Genomic DNA, 15,313 nt, shown 5'->3' on the forward strand with positions numbered 1-15,313 from the left:
TCATAAATGTTTTGTTGAATGTGGTTCCCTGTGACATGTTAGTCTACTACATCTGATGTAATTTAGGCATTTGGATGACTGCCATAGAGTAATGGAAACAGCTGTGGATTCTGGAAGCTTCACATGCATGGATGACCACTGGCACTGTCAAAAACAGGCTGTGAACTAAGCATGCCCCACTTGACTGAGATGATTAACAGTAGCAGAGGTTACAATGAAACAACTTACAAGGAAATCATCTTACTGTCATAATCTAGCAGAATTCAACCATCTAATGCGATTACCTTCATCCAAAGTGGTCTTTTCATGCTCAGAAAGAAAATTAAAAAACTAATTAAAATATTTTAGATGAGTTCCATCCAGTTGGACATAGACACATCCCAAAGCCACTAAAACAATGCACTAAGTTCATGTGAGTAAATTATGTCTCTGTAGTAATGCTTGCAAACAGAGACTTGTCTAACTGTTCGCCATTCACAAAGGCCCATGCCTGGATTTTGGGTAAGTTGTCACTCCTAAAAGACTCTTGACACAAGGAACACATAGGAGAGAGCAGAGGATATTGTTCGCCTTGACTTAAGCAAGGCTTTTGATGCCATCCTCACTGATAAACTAATGAAACACAGATTAGATAATCAGGTGTATTTAAAAGTGACTGAACTGTAAAACTCCAAGGGTTGTGATCACCTTCGCAATGTTCAGTTGAACGTTGTCAATAGCAAGGCACAAAAGAGGTTGATAGTGAGACCAATACTGGGTAACCCCTTCATTACTTATCAGGATTAGGACAGAGTAGACCCTCAGCAAAATTGCAGATGATATGCAGTTGTGAAGAGTGGTTCATGCACCACATTCCTATGTTGCCATTCAGCAGGCTGGAGAAATGAGCTGACAAGAACTTTATGAAATACAGAAAATAAAAATTATAAATCCTGCATCTGACTCTATGGCCAGTACAGACTGAGGACTGACTGATTGGAAAGAAATCTTATAAAATAATAAAGACCCATGGTATCATGTTGGACATTAGGTGGAATATGAGCCCATGGCGTCCCTTGCAGCAAAGAAGGCAATTGCTCTCCAGCTGCTTCCTGGGCTGCATAGGGAAAGACATTGGCAACTAGTCAAGGGAAATGACCTCAATGCTCAGGCCCATTGAGATCTGGGTCCATCTCTACACTCACAGGTACATCAAAGACACAGACATACTGGAGATAGTCCAGAAAAGGACCAGAAAGAAAATTAAGGGAGTGCAGCATCTTTCATATGAGGAGAGGTTGAGAGAGCTGGGATTGTCCAGCCTGAAGAAAAGAAGCATCGAGGATCTTATCCACTGTATTAATACCTGATGGGGAAGTAAAGAATATAGTCAGGTTTTTCTCGTTTGTGCTCAGTGAAATACAAGATGTGGCAAGCATAAACTGGAATTTGGGAAATTCCACAAAAAAAAAAAAAGTTTTTAACTATTAGGATAATTGAACACTGGAGGCTGCCCAGAGAGTTTTTGAAGTCTGTATCCTTGGTGATAATCAAAACCCAACTGTTGCCACATTTCTCTTCATAGAGAAAAGCAACCACAATTCTTCCCAAGGATTTCAGGCTTTCACGTTTTCTGAACCTCAGAAAAAGGGAAAACACAATTCTTATCACTAGCTGTGCCTGTGTTGTGCCAAAGTAGAATGCAATATGGAGATTGCTTATCCAAAGTGAGGATGTTCTGTGTCTTTGGCCTATTAGTGCCAAGAATGTATGTGTGTCGGACTGTCACGAGAGAGTCACGGGGGAATCACGAGATAAGTGCAGTTCTGTGCAGTTGTGTGCAGAGTGAGTGCATGGCAGATTCAGTCTAGATGCATCTATTATAGTATATAAAGTAATTAATTAGCCTTCTGATAAGACAGAGTCAGATACATCATTCTCTCTCACCAACGTTGGAGTCGCCTTTGCTTCAATACCCAGCCCTGCAGCCAGCCCTAAACAACCTGCTCTAGTTAATGCTGGCCTGAGCAGGAAAGGTGGATCAGATGATCTCAAGAGGTCCTATTCAACCTGAAACATTTTGTGATCTGTGATTCTGTAAACAGATTAAGATAGAAGAGCACCTCACCATTTCATAAATTTGAGTGAATCTGTACTAAAATGAATCAGTTTCTTTCAGATGCAACACTTGCTTTACAAATGCTATTTGCTCATTATTTACATTTTATAGCTTGCATAACCTTGACCACATCTAGTTTTCACTGCTCTTTGCACTTCTGAGTTCTATTGATCTTGGAAATAATAATTGGGAGTGTTCATTCTCCAAAAGGTGAGTACCTCCTCTAGTAAATCAGACTGGAGTCTCACAGTCATAAGCTTCAATTCTTCTGGCTGTATCTTTTTTCTTATCACTCATTTTCCTTTTATATTATGCATTGTTGTAATTGCCTCATGGTCTCTCTATCTTTCCACAAATAAATTTCAGTAACAATTAATTGTAACTATTTATTACATTTAGCTCTGTCTTTGTAATATTTTATTTTCTTCTTTTTAAACAAAATAGGCTGCTGAAAATTATGGTTGTTGTGTTTGTTTGTATTTTTAATTCCTATTGCTTTGCCTGGAGGTTTGTGCTAGCTTTTGTTAAATTATTAGGTTGGTTCCATTCTTGTGGACTTGAAAAAGTTGCTTCAATTTAAACTCTTTCAGAAAAAAAAATCTACTCAGGCAAGAATATCATAAAAATAGATTTAGGAACAGTGGACGATTTTCATTTCCTTTTGATATTTTGATTAGAATATTGTGATGCCTCACCCCCTCAAAATAAAAGGAAAAACCACAATAACCCACTAATGTCAGCATGAACAACAAAACATAGAACAATTTAACAAGTTATTTGAGTGAAAGATTTACTGGCTACATATAAAATTTTCATTATTATAGTCTTAGTAAATCACTGAAGTAAAAACATTCAAAATGTTACTAATTCCTTTCTCTGCTGTATATTCTGCTTATTGTATCTTACCCAAACCCAAGACTTGAACTCTTGACCATTAGACAACAGTAAAGAGGTTTTTTTTCTCAGTGGGCTTTGTTTCAGCCTTTTGGTTTGGCATCAGAGATAGCAATATGTAACTTTCCATTAGCATTATGGTCATTGACTCACAATAATTTACAGTGTTCAAGGGTGGATGGAGCTTGTCCAAGTAATGATGCTGATGATTGTCTTTACTTTCTACCTTTCTAAGGAAAGGTTATTCTTGATACTCCTTACAAACCAGTAAATGCTCCAGCCTACAGAAAATAGAGTGTCTTCACTAAGAAAATGAATCTCCATAAACAGAGAAGATACTACCTGCAGTTGAAGCCTTGTGCAAGTGTAAAATCTGTTCTCACTAATGATGGTGATAATGGATTGGATTAAGACCTAGACATATTAGGACTAAAATGTTGCAACCAGAAGTTTCATTTTTTACTTTCAAGAGCCACAAGAGAACAAACCAAAGAGAGCCATCTTTCTATTGTCATCTGCTTGATGGAAGTAAATATTTTCTGAATTTCTGGAGTACTTTTATGAAGTATTAAGCTTCTTAATAAGAGTGAGAAAATGAGAAAATGAGAAATTACTATTAGTGTACACGTGACAGAAAAGCTGTGAGCAAAAGCAAAACTCTGCTCACAAGTACAGAGAAGGAAAAGAGAGAGATGGATAGTTCTGTGTATTCATAAAGGTTCTCACAATACGTTTTTATGTAGCATACACTATTGTCTCTTCTTCTGGGTCTCAGAAGTGTTGTTTATAACTTGAGTGTCCTCTGTAACTAATATTTATGATTCAGTTCTCCATCTATGAAGTAGGGATACCACAAGTCACTTGGGGATGACATAAGTTACTTTGTAAGGCATTCTGATGTCACTGTTGGGGAGTGCTATAGAAGAGCAATTCACCGCTCAACAATAACGTCTTCCTTGCTTAATTTTTTAAGGGGTTCCTCTTTTTCTTGCCAGTGTTTTGCAGCAAGAGCATGTATGTAATTATTAAGTATACATAAATGGAGTGAATTTCAAGTGCCAGGAGTGGGCATACACTCTCCTTACTCAGAATTTCATAAAGGGTGTTAATATGCAGAGTTGGTGTGTGCACTTGGCAGCTGCACTGACATGATAGAGTGTCAGCTCCTTTGTTAATGATCCGCATAGGAAAGTATCCCACACAGGCCTTGACAATTGACATACCATTACAGTCTATTGCACCAATAATCCATGCATTCAAGTGCTCCCCACTCTTCCAGGCAAGACTGACACAATAGTCCTTAATAGCTCAGTGCAGCATGTGAACACGAGGCCTTGATATTAGACTACGATGACTGAAAGAGATGATATGGCCTAGTGTATAAATGATCCATGTATTATTATAAGTACACTGATCCTCAAGGATCTCTGAATCCAATACTGTTTCAAGGAGAGCCTTCCTTCTAAGAAAAAACCAAAAATTACACAGAATATTTGGATTTTAAAACAAAAGCTTTTCTTCTTGAAAAATTACAGCAGAAATGTAGGCTGATATCTCTAACATCTGTGCAGGGAACTGGAGCTGGAAAATGGTACAAAGTCCTGTTCCATCTTGATGACATTAAAATAGCACCTTCTTCCTCAGTGACAGCTCTCAGTGGATTGAATCACACATGCTGGCTGCTGTGCAAAAATAACCTGTGACTCTTTTAGTGCTCCACAGTCAACAAGCCACATCTGTCTCTACACCACCATCACTGCTGTGACCACAGCAGAGGAGGCACAATGGGATTAGTTATTATTCCTACCAAGAGCAGTTTAGCAACTCCACACAGCATGGAGTTTTGCCTGCCAGACTGGTGGGTGAATATTCACTCAGGAAGTTCTTACTGAGCTCCCTGTTGCTCCAGCTAGGCTTATGGCATCTGAATTAGCTAATTTTTAAGCTAACTTTCATATATTGACAGCACATTCCAGTGCTTGCAATGTGGTCATACACGAAGCATCAGTGATGTGACAAGGCTTTATTATCTGTGCCAGCTCTAAATCAGTTTAGGTTCCTAAATTCTGGATGTTACTTTTCTAGCAGCAACAACAACAACAGCAACAACAACAACAACAACAACAACAAAAACCAGTTTAAAAAAAAACCCCACACCACTCAAAGGAGTGAAAAAAGAACTCATATGCTGATACCCTGGCTTTGTTAGGATATCCACAGAGAAATATACAAAGCGGTAATACCTGGTAGTTGTAGATGAAATTAAAAGTTCCCCATTTGCTTTCTATCATTATAAAAAGATGCCAGTTTACTGGTTTTGCTGGATTTTCTACATAATTGTCAGTCTAGTTTAACTATAGCGCTGTTTAAGCATCTATTAGAGGCATATAGCACCTTAAAAACTTTAGTGGGGAATCAGCCCTTAATTTTGTTCAGATTTGATATGTATGTTCATGTATGTTTTGCAGTGATGTGATCCTTTAACACAAAAAAACCCAGTATCTAAACATGGATCATTGAACAACTATCAGAATTAATACCAAGTAAGAGTAAGCCTTTAGAACTTTGTTCAATATGTATCCTTTAGTGCATTACCTTTTTGTCCAATTGGATTGCAGTCATTTTACTTGCTTATCTCCTGGTTTCATAAAGTTTAATCTTCCTGATAGGTTGGGTTTTTGTGAGGTTTTTTTAGTTATAGTTTTCAGAAGAAATATGTTGAATGGTCATTCAGGCATACCCTCTATGTTCTGAATGTCTAGGAAGTGGACAAAAACCAATTTTAAAAAGCATTTTGTTTTTTCCCTTTCTCTGTTTTATTTGAGATGGGTTCTTTGCCTCCTTGTTCTGTGAAAAAGGACACTTCTGTTACCCAGACTATAGAGGAAGGGGGTCAGGAGGTTTCTTTCTCCATTAAATGTTCAAAAATTTCCATTGATTCTTTATTTGTCAGTTACTGTCAGCAGCTTTCCTGGAATGGAAAGAAATGGTACTGCAGGATATGCATCTTACCTTGGATATTCAGCAGGTATGTCTCTTTGTTCTTAAAAAGAAAGCTGAGAGAAACTGGTTTTGGTGTCATTTAAACATATGCAAAGTGGATGTTATTTGGTACAACTGACTTGTTCAAGAAAATGGCAATACTTATTGTCTACTCAAACTGACTACCTCATTATTGTAACATTCATATGATCATTGTTCAGCAGTCTTTGGAAACAAAGGCTATTTTTAGTTAGTGGCTTTTGTTATTACTTTAATATGCATCAGGGCCAGTCAGTATGTTCTTTTGGCATTTGTTGTAAAAAAACTGTAATCCTCATCATGATGGGCAGGATTTAATTCATTGGACTACAACCCCCTGAAAGTTGGGTATCTACTTCAAGCTAATCTTCTATTCTCCATTTAGAGTCAGCAAAGAAGTAGGCACTTCCAAAGGACATTTCATACTATTCTAAAATAGATATATAAGACAGAAATAATTGGAAATGCTGGACTTTTGTGTAGTTATATTTAGGGGAAAGGGATCCTGTGCAATTTATTATGATCCATACACATTGTGCTAGAACCTCAAGGTCCCAGCTGGGACTGAGTTGTATTGAGCACTGCACAGACATAAATAGATGTATGAGTCATTCCATTATGGATATCAAGAGACTTGGGGGGAGGGGGGGGTTCATGCTGTCTAAATTTGGGCACATAACTAGAGCACTTAAGTGCTTTAGGTCACTACCTAAGAGAAGATCAGACTCATTGGAGATGCTTATCCCCCTCTGTTTATGGTGGAGGGAGTCTCTTGCTCTCTTGAAAACCCGGTGTCTGTGATTAAGCACTGTCAATGCATCTCCCCCCTGCCTTTAGTTGCTACTCTATAGGAGAGGTCTTGAAGTTTGTTTGCTGGAACAGGGCTACTGAATAACCCCAGTTCATGTCCCAATACTATCCCAAGGAGGATCAGCACGTCCACAGCCACTGTTTGAAGGAGGAGAGCTCATTTAGAGCTCAGAAAATTGACATGTAAAAGATGATAAAATGGGTGAGAAATAAATACCCTCTGTCTTGCTTTGATTTTTCCCTCTTTATATATATTATTTCATGCAAATAATGACATAAATGCTATGCTTAAGGTTGAGTTTATAATTGCAGAAAACAAAAAAATTCAGATTTAATCTTCCTATCATAATATAATGGAATATTGAACACAAAGTGACACAACTCCCTACGATTGCTGATCCTGCAATAAGGCATTACTAGCTGATTTTTTTTTCTCTATGAGAGCCACTAAGCTGAGTATTCAATACTGGTAGACCAGCTTGTCATCTGTACAAAATTGTTTAGGGTGCTTCTGAGGTCTGCTTTTTCATACAAGACCCTGCAGTTGGACCAGAATCCAACCAGTAGAATATAAACAGGGTGTGTGGGGTGAAGAAAGAAGGAGAAGAAATGGCCATTGTGAAAGTTCAGTCAAATGGAACGGAACCGAAGATTTTTGGTGTATCCTTTTTGTTGTTTTTACTAATTTATTCTTCAATTAGAGTGAAAACATTAGTGACATGATATTATTCTAAGCTTATTGAATTAAGCATAACCATGAACTGACACTTTTGGAATGCACAACTCCTTGGCATGGACCTTGAGAAATTAAAATAAAATACAACACATATTGATGCTACAATGAGCTTTATTCAGCTTTGAACACAACACATTTTATTTCTTTTTTATTTGAATTACATGGTGGCAGATTGGTAAGAATGGAGGATATATCAAAATTCAATTGCATTTAATATCATGGAGTTCCTTAAATGCATAATAGTAAAAGGTAACCATCACAGATAAATATAGCAACTTGTTCGGCCTGTTTCTAGTGTTTTATATTGTCATGTAACAAAGCTTCTACAATCTATGGACTGCACTGTTTTGCTGAAAATTTTACAGTCTCATGATAGGTTCAAGGCACAGTATTAGTCAAAATAAAGTTCAGGGTAGTTATGTGATAGTATTGTTCATGTCTGTCCCCATAACTTCTTACTAGGTGTGCATGATATTAGGTATGAATATTTCTAAACAAGTAAGCCCTAGAAAATGGTGGAAGCTGTAATTATATACGAGTAGGCCTTAGTTCTGTTACAAGAGCTTCAGATGATGTTAAGATGAGCTTCTCTAGATAAAAAAACCTAAAAATTACCTGATAGCTGATAAACAAGTACAATTTATTGTCATGAGTTACAGTTCAAGCCTCCTATTATAGACAGAACAGTATTCCAATTAATAATCCTCTGCAGAAAGAGGTGTTGCCTTCATGAATTGTGCTCTGGATTCTACAGGAATAAATTAAATAAATGAACACAGCTTTCCCCTGTTTTCTCTATCTGGTCTTTCCAGAATAAACCTGAAAGTATGAAAGATATGAGTGATTCTAATTCCATGAGTATCTTTCACAATGAGCTTTCATACTTAGATGGGCACTAAAGCTGAGTAGGTAGTAGTTAGGACTGAAGCTTATACTGGTTCATATGTATCTGCATACAAGGATTTTGTTGTATTCTGCTCTCTACAGATAGTCTTAAGAACCTGTTATTTTTCTGAAGCTGCTGCCATATGTTCAGTGGTATCATATAAAGCAAGCTGAAAATTATTAAAACTAATCTGGAATAGCAGATGACTATATGGAACACACACACACTGATTTTCATCACCCTGATTTTTGAAATGTGGTCAGGCTAAAAGGCTCCTAGGTAGTCATACAAAAGTGTAAGACATAACAGGATTTCAGTATTCAGTAAGAATTATTCCTATAGCATACATGGGAATTACAGCTGAGATTTGCCTTGAAGCCAAAGTCCAAAATGCTTGTATTTGTACTTAAAATGTACTTATTTGCTTATATTATATTGTGGACTTTGACAGAGTCTATGCCAGAAGACAATTACCTGTAAAAGATATATTTAAACCTCTAACATATAGGAAATGTCAGGTAAATACTGATGAAAAGAGCAGCCCTTTCTCACCATCACTGCACACCGATCTCAACTCATCCAATATAATTTGAAATGACAATTGTGTTTTTTACAGCGTTAATCCTAGATTTCTTACCCTTGTGCAGCAACCTGTATTGAGATATAATGCACTAAGGATGCTGCTTTGTATAAAACATAGCATTCACTTGTTCATTTTATTCTAAAAATGTCATCATTTTTCTCACTTTTAACTTGATGTTTATTTACTAACTGCCTAGTAACCAGAGTTATAATAGCAAAATACGTATGTACACCTGCACAAATATGCATACATGCATATATCCTTTTATAAATATTAAGACTACATACACATTATCTTTTTTCTTATAAAAAACCCAAACATCACAAAAAACCCCACCAAACAATAGAATTAAATGGACCTCATATCCATAATAAATTGGCCTAACAGCAAATATGCTAAGGATCATATAGCATTAACTTTGAGGAAAGTTAAGTGTAGTGTAACACAAGCTGTGGAATGAATCTGGGCTAGAACATAAAGACATCCAAATGGTGGCTCACTCAGAACACACTTTCCTTAGGCGTACGCGAGGTTGGTTCCTTGACAATTGTTTACTAGCAGCTTTTAAGACACAAACAGCTGTGAGTGACAACAGTCTGTCACAAAATTTGTCTAAGTTCATGGCAGAGAGCTGCAAACTCTGACACCTACTGAAAGAGGTATCGTATTTGCAAGCAGTCAAAAGTGATTGAAAACCAGATGAATCTGTTAGGATACCTCATGCCATTGAACACTGTTGCCTATGCCAAATATGCATTTGTAATCTACAATCTGTTATCTACTAGCACTGATGCTATAAGGTAGCATTGTTAAGTTTTTAATACATAGCCATCTACTCTGAAATAAAAACTCGTATTTAATCAAAAAGAAATAAACACGATTCATAAGACTCAACCAACATATACCACAGATGGAATATTTAGACTGCTCTCTCCTCTGAGTTGCAACACTTTTATATGATTTCTAACAGAATATAGGAAAAAAATCAACAGGAGGATTATACATCAGGGGAATATGCTGGAAAATCTATTGCCTTTAATTGTACGGAATTATGCTTGGGATAACCACATTTGTAATTACTTTACATGCATAGGCACTCTGATTGCATACCATGATGGGCAACAGATTTGGTAGTACTGTTTCTGTTATTTAATTATTAGAGTTGGCCTGGAAATGTTCCTCCTTGATTGTAGTTAGCTTAATCAAATATGACTTGAGCATCTGAGTTGGCACAAACCCTGCAGGAACCCACTGAAATGACAAGGAACTTAAAAGCTATTCTTTCATTCCTTTACATCTTAATTTGGCAATTTCTGGAAGGACCAAGGAACCAGGACAAGTGCCAGGAAGAGGCGAGCTCTGTGAGCTCTTTAATAGAAGTGTCAGTAAAACAGCAGCAGCTGCTCGAGGCCTTCTCTACGTGTTGAAAGGCAGTGTCAGTGCAAGAAGCCACGCAGATCCCCAGGCTTGCTGCTGTTTTGCAGTCAAGGGCATTTCCACTGTGGACAGTGGAAACACACTAGAGCATGACAATGGAAACACCCTAGAGCAGGACCCTATGCCACAGGGCTGGTCCTGGTCACTCTGTGGATGCTGTGACCCTGTCAAGCTTTCTTTGCATGGCACTTTGCATGATATACTGTGGCAACTTTGTTCCCTCTGCTTGCCAAATCAGCAGTATTTTGTTTACAGTCATATGTTCATTGTGCCAAACACAGCCATTACTTGTGGATTTGTGTGTTTGTAGCAAGGTACAAAAATCATACATGGATTTAACTAAAAATTAAAATACTTTCTCTTTCAATGTTTAATACCAGGAAACCAAACAAAAGCCTTTGTTATTACCTCTCTCTTTTTTCCCCATTCATTTTTTAATTCACTGTCAAAAGCAATTTAGTATTTTCCCACTCTTACATATCCATTAATACTACCTGTGCAGTATTGCAATCAAGATCATTGTTATGGTCATGGGCCCAGTCTGGCAGATGCAAAGGATGTTACTAAATAGAGAAAATCAGATATAGCAAGAGAAAACATGTTTGGTCAGACAAGCAAAGGGAACAGAATAATAAATTCTTCACAGATTAGTTTCACATTCTCATTTATAGTATGATATTTTACTTCCCACAATAAGGAAACAACAGAAGACGGTAAAAAAGGGCATCACCTCTAAAAATTGTTCATTTAGTGAATGCATCTGTATTCTGTATGTTACTGGAAAAAAGTTTACTACCTTTTACTATTGTTGGTGACTGGATCAGCTGGACTAATTTTGTTTGTGGCTTTTCTTCCCCCATTACATTTCCTGAAGTTTTTTAAAAGGAAAATCAAGAATGATCTATAATAATATTGTGAAGATTCCAGGATTATTGATATGTTTAAAAAAGATTAAATATAAATATTTTTGCAAGAAGTCATTAGAGAGTTGCCAAGAAATGTCTTTTGGGGCACTTGAAATACCCTGATTTTTCTTGTCACATTTTGTTTATTAATAGCTCTCAACTGTTTGCTCAAGAGACATTTTAAGACTGTATACAATTTGCTCCATGTTTAGCAAGAATAAAAATTTTGTGAGAATAAATGCTCAGTCAGGAACAATTTTTGTGATGATGAGAAAACTGTGATGCGTGTAGTCAGCAATGTTTTGGGGATGAGTGTTGATGTAATAGTAGTTTTCTTAGTATTTAATGATAGTGATATAAATTAGTTTAAGGTACTAAAAATTCAAGCTTTTTTCCGATGAGTCACAAGTTGGAAGTATCAGATGCATTTTTAATAACATTTTAATTAATATGAGTTTTATTAAAACTTAGAGAGTTAAAATATTATTATATTTTAGTGGCTTTTAGACTCAGATTAACTCAGCCAACTTCTGACATAATTTTCCTCTATCTACAGTCACATGACAAAGATAAATCAGGTATTACAAAAAATTGGTCATTTAGTTTCATGAGTCTTTTTGACTTTCTTGTGCTTCCTACAAATTTTTGTAGTGATCACTAAATTGTCTCAGTGCTCAGAAGGAGCTATATTTACCTAAGCCAATATTTGCAGCTTTATTTCCGCCCGTGATTCCAGAATATTTATTAAACAGCTCAGCACTGCTTGCTAAAATTGTACTCAAGATATAAATGAATATTCAAAAGAGATTGATATTTTTCTGGGGGAAAAAAAAAATAATATAAAAATTTGGTGTCCATCTTCTCACTGTTAGAAGTTTGTTAGAGCAAGGTTTCCAGGTCTTTAATTTTTGGGAGTACTGACTGGGTTTCTTCACTGCCTTCATACAATTACCAGCTTCTATCTTGCTTGTAAATACCTACTTGCACCTCCTGCAGATCAAACTCCATTTCACCGTAGCATGAATATCTCAAAGCTAAATGATTAACCCTGTAGCCCACCCTCCCAGCCCCCCATTAATTTCTCCCTTCATCTTCCATAAAACCATTTTTATTCAAAAGTATTTTACTTACACAAGAGAACCTGCCATGATCAGTGAGGGCTTTGCAATGCTGGGCAAATGTTATTAATATCAATACAGTATCTGTATCAATACAGGGGGCACTCAATGCTCTTGGGCAGTATTGCCATTGTGGAAACTCTGACAGAAGATAATCCCATCAAAATTCTTGGATAAAACACTGAGATAAAATATTTTTAGTCTGAAAGAAAATATGCACATTACTAAGCACCACAGAAATCAGGGGGTTTAATTGTTTTATGGTTAGCTACAAATATTGGATCTTGCAGGTTTATCTAGTTAGAAAAAGAAATAAGTAATAAACATTCTCAAACATAGTTTCAAAATGTCTTTGCAAATTCAGTTGTGTTTCTGTTTCTGTCACTGACATATGCTAAGAGACACCAATTATTTCCAGATCCTTCACAGAGTTTAATGCATTTTTTACAGCTACCTTAAATGCAGAACTGCACTTTCAACCCTCAGTTTCAATGAACTATTTTAGACAATGCACTAAAGAGCCAAGATTAGGAATAAGGAATAGGCCTGTCAGGTAAAAATTTTAATTCAGAGTAGTGATTTCTTCTGCTTGTTTTTAAATCACTGCATTTTATTTTAAACATATGGGGAAAATTAATTTGCTTGTATTTCTCTGTGTTCTCATTAGAGGATTTACTGCTAACATTAGTATCAGTTATTACATGCTAAGGTAGTTTCCATACTACCCAATCTAAATGATCTTATGGCTCTATTGCACTCAGAATATGCCTACATGAAAGTGACTGCAGTGTAATTTGTGGTGAAAAGCCTCATACAGACAAGTTTAAAATATATCATACACTTTGTTAGATGTCTTTGAACAACTTGAAGATTGCTTTTTATATCCCTATGTTCGTATGCAGGCTCTCTACACGAGGAGGGTATGTCTCTTCTATTGTTAGAAAACATTCCAGTTTAAATTATCAAAGCTAATATTCAAACAGATCAGAACATTAATTGACTAGTTCTGTAATTGGAGGTGGAGACAGAGGGTAGCCTTCCCTTCTTCCTTAGTACAAGCCTAGAAAGGTCTGGATACCTAACGAATTTCTAAGCATAGTATTGTGGGTCAAAGCTAAATATAAATCTCATATTGCATCATCTGTATTTGGATGGTTTAAAGCTTCTTTTTGAATGTCTGAATGTTTACATTTGTGACTTTAGCAATCGAAAAGTACAGTCCTTTCCTGTCACATGACAAATAGGATAAATACAATAGAGTTCTGTGAAACTTGTGGTGTAAGACTATTTCTGTACAATTATTATCTTTCCTACTTTAATAAAATTGTCACCTGCACAGCAGTTTATAAAATGTTTAAGCTAATGTTACAGAATAAAAAACTCAAACAATGATACTGCAGATACATAATGGTAAGTGTACTTCAGTATGAATAAATTATGGGAGTCTCAGGGAGCACCAAATTAAGCCATTGTTAGAAGAAAAGGGTCTAAATATTTCCAAGAAAGAGTATTTTCATCCAGGTTCTCCAGGGTGAAGTGAGCAGGTAAGGATGCTCTGTTGCACCATAACACTACAGGTCTTTACAGACTCATATTTCTCAACACTTCCTTTGGATGAAAATTGCAAGTAGAAAGAAAAAAGTGCCAAGCAGGACTCAGGGTTCAGAGCCATGATTCAAGCTGTGATTCAGCTTGATTCAAGTTTTTACCTACCCCAAGGACATGATACACACCACCCCATACTGCTTTAGAGACAGAGCTGTAGAGACAGACTGTAGGGCTTGGAGCATCTAGGTTAGGATTCTGGTCTACCTTACAACACACATTTTAAACTGATAAAGTGATTTTCCTTCACTCCGCTCAACCCAGTTTCTGGCCAGGGGAAATCTCACTGTCCATTTCTTTCCAGGATGAACACCTTGGAAATATAAATAACTTGCTGTGGCTTAAACTTCTGAGCTTACTTAGCTTTTATTTTCCTTTGTTCTCTTGCCCGCTTGAGTACTGTGCATTATACCTTGAACTGCCATCTCTTTGATGTATGTCTCACATTATATCAAATTTATTGTCGAGCCTTTACTAAAAAGGGCAACAGAGGGCTGCTCTGACCCAGGAGCAGAAGTAGCTCTGTGTCCTAACTCCTTCCCTTAATTCCTTGTAGCTGTTGAAACAAAATAATAAGGGAATGATTTTGTGCCCAATGCGTAGCAAAATTAAGGTGCTGAAGAAAAAACTTTTTTGGTGGGTTTTTTTGTTGGTTTTTTTTTTGTTTGTTTGTTTTGGTTTGGTTTTTTGGGGTATTTTTTTTTGTTTGTTTGGGTTTTTAAATTTTTTTTTATTTTTATTTTTCATGACTGTTTGTTCTCTCATCTCTTGGGAAATATTAAGTCAAAGCACCCTGACAGGGCATTTCTTTGCTTCTGTTATTTGAATAAACACATCAAATAGATAATGCTGGCATGGAGAATTAATCTATCAATTGGCAGACACTGAGACAATCGATACTTGCCATATTATTTTTTCAAAGATCAGTGTCAGCCTTTACCTGAGACAGGACAGAAAATTTAGGTAGAATCTTCTTTTTACCTAGTATGGCCATTCAAAATTATTGCAGCAAGGTTGTTTCAGTCTCTTCTCCCAAGTAACAAGTGATAGGACAAGAGGAAATGACCTTAAAGTTGTGCCAGGGGAGGTTTAGATTGGATATTAGGAAAGAATTTTCATCAAAGGGATTGTTAAACACTAGAACAGACTGCCCAGTGAAGTAGCTAAGTCACCATCCCTGGAAGTGTTTAAAAGACATGTAGATGTGGCACTTGGGGACA

General features: G+C 36.6%; 1 long non-coding RNA gene across 1 annotated transcript; it reads left to right on the forward strand.

Moving 5' to 3' along the window:
• The first annotated feature begins 3,890 nt into the window (after nt 1–3,890).
• LOC135295281 (uncharacterized) lies at nt 3,891–7,464 on the forward strand. The gene is made up of 3 exons (XR_010357324.1): nt 3,891–4,006; nt 5,946–6,020; nt 7,328–7,464. It is a non-coding gene; the product is annotated as an uncharacterized LOC135295281 (long non-coding RNA).
• Nucleotides 7,465–15,313: the final 7,849 nt, after the last annotated feature.

This window comes from Passer domesticus, chromosome 2 (genome assembly GCF_036417665.1).
Source record: "Passer domesticus isolate bPasDom1 chromosome 2, bPasDom1.hap1, whole genome shotgun sequence".
Lineage (NCBI taxonomy): Eukaryota > Metazoa > Chordata > Aves > Passeriformes > Passeridae > Passer > Passer domesticus.